The 6,204-nt window shown below is 43.5% G+C and overlaps 1 long non-coding RNA gene across 1 annotated transcript; it reads right to left on the bottom strand.

Moving 5' to 3' along the window:
- Positions 1–1,126: 1,126 nt before the first annotated feature.
- On the bottom strand, positions 1,127–3,836 carry LOC139070156 (uncharacterized). The gene is made up of 3 exons (XR_011520786.1): positions 3,569–3,836; positions 1,687–1,806; positions 1,127–1,604 (listed from the first exon to the last, which is right to left on the bottom strand). It is a non-coding gene; the product is annotated as an uncharacterized lncRNA (long non-coding RNA).
- Positions 3,837–6,204: the final 2,368 nt, after the last annotated feature.

Below are 6,204 nucleotides of genomic sequence, written 5' to 3'. Positions count from 1 at the left end.
ACACGTAATGATGCTCTAAAGTGATGCTGGACAAGTTCAAGCCCCCACAATGCGGCTCAAAAATTGAGTCAAACCCGGAAGTACCAAAAATTGCAGTTCCACCCTCATCCACTAGGGGCTGGTGTCAGGAGCGAGCAAATCCTCATTGACTCCCATGTTAAAAATACCAATTTCACAGCAGAAATAAACATGTTTACAGCCTGGTACCAGAACATGTTTTAGGTTTAAATGATCTAGTTTACACTCATGACAACTCTGAGGGGGCTGAATTTTTTTCTCACTCTTCTGTTTAAGTGTATTAAAAGCCTAAAATTCTGTATAATTAATGAGCATCAGACCCACGTGACCACAGAGCTAGCTCCGTGGAAAGGCCTCAGTAGAGCCTCAGTCTGGCCTGGAAACTGCTCCGGGATTTTGAGTCTCTGTGTGTGTGTATTCTTGTTTGGATATTATTTGTGCAATTGTTGGACAAAATGACTTGCTGTGGCATTAATTGCACTAATAGAGCGTCCAAGGAGTCTCCACGTAAGTAAAATTATATTTATGTATTTTAGGTCACTGCCGAGCTGAGCTTAGATTTTAACATGTACTGTTTAACCATGAAATTTAAATGTAATAGGGTAAAACCCAGTGCATTTAACATAATGCTGCACTTTAGAAAATGGGTTGAAATATAACATGTTGGTGGAGCTGGGTTCCCACTATCGGCTTGTGGAGGTCTCGGGAGACCGATGTTTTCCACCCGGTTCTACCCAGCGGTCAGCCCGGCGTATCTCTGACACAGAAGCTCTGGTGTTGTGCACAGTTAACTCCGGTTGTAGCTAGGTTGCTACCTCCGTTAGCTTAGCTCCCACCTCCGCGTTAGCTTTGGGTTAGCTTCAGGTTAGCTTGTAGCTAGTTCGACCGGGTGTCGTCAGTTGATCCCAGCCTTACAGCCCCACCCTCAGCTCCACCTCTCTTCCCTTTTATGGAATTGTCTGGGCTTGACGGAACCTGTGACACGGTCAAAATGGCGGTGGTGGCCACCTCCCATTTTGGCCTCAAAAACGTGTTAATGGAGCCAGTGGCGGATCTAGGATTTTTCTGAGGGTGGGGCCATCAAGGGGCTACAATATTTATAGAGGGGCCACGTACAGTCCAACATACTTGCATACTATTCCCAGTTTTGTATGGTAGATACAGTTTACCCCAACACCATGTTGAAAAACATCAATGCAATTGTACATCAATTTTTACTGTACATTGACAAAATACAACCACACACAGCATTTGAGAAATTTTAGCATTCAATTTATTTTGCAAAGCCACAAATATCAGGTTAAAATATGTTTGTGTGTGGAAAAAACACCAGAAGAATATCACAGGACCCTCTGCTCTTGACTGGGAAATGTCTGGTGGGAAGTCAATTAAATAAGTCTGAGTCAGTTGCTTATATCTCTCAACCTTTAACATTCATGGCATTCAGAATCTGCAAGTGACTGACTGCAAAATTCAATTAAATTTAAAGAGCCTTTACAAAATGAGAAGCACACCACCAGGTCCTACTGGAACAGAACACCGTTCTGATGTCTGCACAGGATTCTGTGCATCACACTGGAAGATGTCTGAAAACAGCAAATGAGAAATTATCTAACATAAGCCAAATACATACACAAGCATTTATTACTTTCAAAGATCAATGTTTACCATTTGATCCTGCAGGATTAGTATTGATTGGTGACTCTGGTGGCCCAGCAGGATGGAAGGTTGAGTCATTAACTTCACTCTGGTTGTCTGAATTGGAGAGAGTCTTGTCCCAGTTTGCAGCTAAAATACAAATATATGTCAAACTCCAGCTAAATCCAGCCAAAACTTTGTTTTCTATGAGACCACATTTTTATTTATTTGAAATTGAAGACTTCAAAGATTGGACTATAAAGATGAGATGTGGTAGATGTAGACAAAGAAACCAATACAATTTAAATCCATTATGTTAATGTTATAGTAAACCACATCACCATGAAGCGGAAGAATTCAGTAAACATATGTGCCATTAGTACAAGATAACATCATTTAACAAATTTGAGATAATGGTGATTTTTTATTTTTACCTAGAATAATGGCAGGAAAAGTTGGACTAACAAAGGAATATCCAAAACACAAAATCTCTTTGGAAAACTTAACCTTGACCTTACTTAATCAACCAATTAGAAAATTCAGTGTTTCAAACAAGGACTTTTCCCACACATTTTACAATACATCAAAATGTCACAATTTAGGGAAACCTTGAAGGAATTGTGGGAAAGGAAACTTAACTGCAACATTACTGATGATGAATGGAAAGATGCTTTGAGAAACGTAAAATCATTTACTAAAGGGAAGCAACTTTGCCACTAATGATTAGTCACGATTAACAACTTCTATCAATTTAAACAATAATCCTTTATTTTTGGTGCTTGGAATAACTGACCCAATTATTACTGATAAATATAAAAAGCTCAATGCAAATTTTCTGTGCAAGAAAATGACTCCACATTAACTGGATCAGCTCCAAGATAAAATGGGAAAAGGTTATCCTCAATTATAAGCAGAACACACTGGGCAGCATTAGGTCGTTTATAAGTGGTCAGTCCGTCCTGCTGGATAATGTGGTGCGATCATGATCTTTTTACAAAAGATTATGCGATGGCGGTGAAAAGGGAGCTTGGGGGCGGTCTCTGCGCTGCCACGGACTTCAGTTTATCTTGGACATAACTTGCTTTTTATTGCGATCAAAGCCACACTCATTAAGCTTTTTTAACAAGCCGCTCCAGAAGGTGTCTGTCCCCGTGCAGTCTCTGGTGATCTGAGCTTCAACTCTTACGGAGAGGCTCCCCGGCCATCATCTCAGCTGATTCTGTTTAGAAAAGCCAAACTTACGGCCCATGTTTACTTTCATTTTCAATATAGTTGCCGGCCGGAGCTCGGCAGTAACTGCCCACGTGATCATGATACCCCCTTCTGTTGCGCCAAGTTGTAATATGCATTCACAAGTCCGGCGTTGCGGTGATATTAGTATCAACCGTGGCAGCACGAATGCCACAAAATTCCCGCAACACCATGCCGCCACGGCGCGTTTATATTACACGTACGCTGATTTCCCAGCATGGTATGTCCTACAAGAGGCTGTCTCTCGTGTTTATCTGACATGACTGTTGCACAATAAAGATTATATTCTTTCTGACCTGATAAAGGGGGAATGGAGGTCCCTTGCCCTGTTCCAGCCTCTGGTCTACTGCCTCCTGCTGCTCTCTCTCTGATTTCTCCATGCTCGTTTTCACCAGCTGACACACTCACTCTCTTGGGAAAAAACTGCAGAATTCCCGCCTGTATCTGACCCTTTCTTTTCATGTTCTCTATCAGACAGTGCCAACTATTAACACACGAAATGCAGATTACAAAAGAAGTACATGGATTAGCAAGGGCTAACGTTTTTTCACAAGCCCTTTTTAACATTACCTTTAACTAATGTCGGCATTGCTTTCCATTGGACTTATTGTCAGACTTGACTTACATGGCAACTGTGAGTAAACAGTGATTCGTGACTTACCAACAAATTCCTCATAACGTGGACTCTCATCAGATCCGATGTCGGTTGAAAAGTTCTCCCTTCTTGGAATCTTTCAAATCTTCTTCTGTTGGATTTCACACACTATTTTGCTCCTTAGCGCCACACGGCCACTAGTGTTTAGACTCGGAATTGCATCCACCTATAATCTCATCACCGCACAAAGGACAGATGAGTGACAGGACAGGGGCACTACAGGGGCCAATCATATTTCAGCAGGGGCCAGTGCCCCTGTGGCCCCGCCCCTAGAACCGCCAATGAATGGAGCCTATGGAAACCCATTTTTACATGTCGATGGGTAAAACTTTATTGTACCTGAGGGTCAGTTTGATCCTCAGAAACAATAAACTGGTCAGCTGAAAAAGCCGAATTCATATAAAGTCGGATGATTTAGGATTAAGAATAATAATCTCTTGGCAAATGGTTGTTAGAAGGCAGCATATGGGAGGGAGGTGGTTTGCACCTATTAGTGCTGCGTTTAGGGAGAAGGTCTGTGACTTTAAGGCGGCAGCTGGAGCTCAGTGTGCCGAGGATAAACGGGACAATGCTCTCTGAGCCTTTGAGACTAACCTCACATCTCCCACAAGTACTCTGCTTTCATTTGTGAGAAGATTTGCACGAGTTCCTGTAAATATCCAAATAAAAAACACAAATAAACTAGTAATGGGAGCACAACGCCTAAAGCCAGGTTCACACAGGACCAACCCCGCCACTTTTAACAATCTCAAAGGTGTGTTCATTTGTTTAACATCTGCAGTGGTCTCTAGGAGGAATGAATGCCTTTAAGTAGTACTCTGGGTACAAAAAGCCCTGGTGAGCCGGTTTCAGGAACAGGAAGTGAGTGTCTTGTTGAGAGGTGGAGGAGTAGGACCCGATGTGCAGAAACCCAGAACGACATGGAGCAGGAGAGGATGTCAAATGAGACATCTTTATTAAGATGAGTAGTCAAACGAAAAAACAAAACGTGGTACAAAGCCAAAAAATCTTAAGTAGGGCATAAGCCAAAAACCCTAGAGACCAGGGAGGGGGGGGGGGGGGGGGACAATGAACCAACACCACACTGAGACGCAGACAGGGTTAAATACACTGGGCAGGATGAGTGGGACATGAGCTGCAGGTGTGTGGGGAGAGAAACCTGGTGACATCAATCAGTGAGGGGAGAGTGAGCTGAGGAGGTGAAAATAACATGACCTAAGAATAAAAACAAAACCTGAAGACAAGAAGATTAAGATAAACAACTAATGATCTGAGGATGGAGAAAGAAACACACTAAAAAGAGACGAATTAAATGAAAAGCTGAACCTATAGAAAGACTAGAGGGGTGACTAGGGGAGACCAACAGGAGCACAGGACCTGGAGAGGAGAACCTGGAGGGGCTGCAGACAAGGGGACACATAAGGGGATCCTGGGGGGGGGATGGAGAACACAAGGAGGCACATGAGGGAGACGCAGACCATGACAGTGAGCCACATCAGAGTTGAGTTTAATAAAGCCAGATTTGGAGTTTTATCTCCACCAGTGACACAAGCCTGGAGGAGTTCTGCTGTGTGGTGGAGTTGCTAATGCTAACAGTTAGCGTCTACTAGCAGAGACATTCTCCCGTTTTAGCTTCCCCGTTGTGAGTCCAGATGGGTGAGTGACAGTGTGACGTAGATCTGTCAGGCTTTATAGACTTTCGCCGTCTGTTTATAATAGTTTTAAGGTAAATCATGTTAATCAAAAGTAGGTGGAGACACTTTTCTGTCTGGTTCTAACCGGTCCCGAGTCACATCGGCGGGCGTGCGAGTCACATCTTCCACCACTGCTGGCTGTAGTTTGTGACTGACAGCATTTGTTTTGCTGAACATCTCCCCTGAAAAGTGTCTTTCCCACGTGGATTTACAGCACTCGGGGATCCACTGGACTAGTGGGCAGCACGTGTCCCCCTCAGGGATAAGCCGTTTGTCGGCCATGAAGAAAAAAGAGAGAGAAATGCCAGGACCATGAAACAAACGCCACAGGGACACGTAAAGAATGCTTCATGTACCTCCAAGTATAATCTACAGCCAAAGTGAATCTCTTCTACAAGGATACGCTGAAGGAAAGCATCATGAAACGTGTCATTAAACCATCAATCACTTGCTGTGTCTCAAGTTTACCTTGACTCATGAACCGCCGCCGCTAACTCACTGTGTGGCTGTAAACCCGGTGCTGCCTCGGTGAAATCGCCGTTTTTGTTTAATAAAGTCTGATTTTATCCTCTCATCAGCATTCATCAGATCCTGAAGGAAGGTGTTATTTAAAAGATGATTCTGTGTTTCTAACGTCGCTGAGATGAAAGACGAGTCTAGTCTGAGCTGCAGAGAGCTGTAGGCCTACCTCACATCTCTATCAGTCGCTTGTTTGTTTGCATGCAAGTGGATCAGTCAGTCAGCGGCCCTGGATCGCTCACGAGTTAGAAATGATGCTGAGTTTGTGTTCTGTGATGATTCCATCAGAGTCTGGGTCGGGCCGAACCGGCGTCTGCTGTAGCCGCTCACACACACACTCAGCTGACCCGCCTCCTCTCTTCCTCACAGTTCACTTGTTCATTTGACAAACAGATATTTTTAATCCACTAATAAATATATAAATAGACT

The sequence above is a fragment of the Nothobranchius furzeri genome, chromosome 5 (genome assembly GCF_043380555.1).
Source record: "Nothobranchius furzeri strain GRZ-AD chromosome 5, NfurGRZ-RIMD1, whole genome shotgun sequence".
Classification (NCBI taxonomy): Eukaryota; Metazoa; Chordata; class Actinopteri; order Cyprinodontiformes; family Nothobranchiidae; genus Nothobranchius; species Nothobranchius furzeri.
The sequence above is the reverse complement of the archived record's forward strand: the minus strand, read 5'-3'. Positions and strand labels throughout refer to the sequence as shown.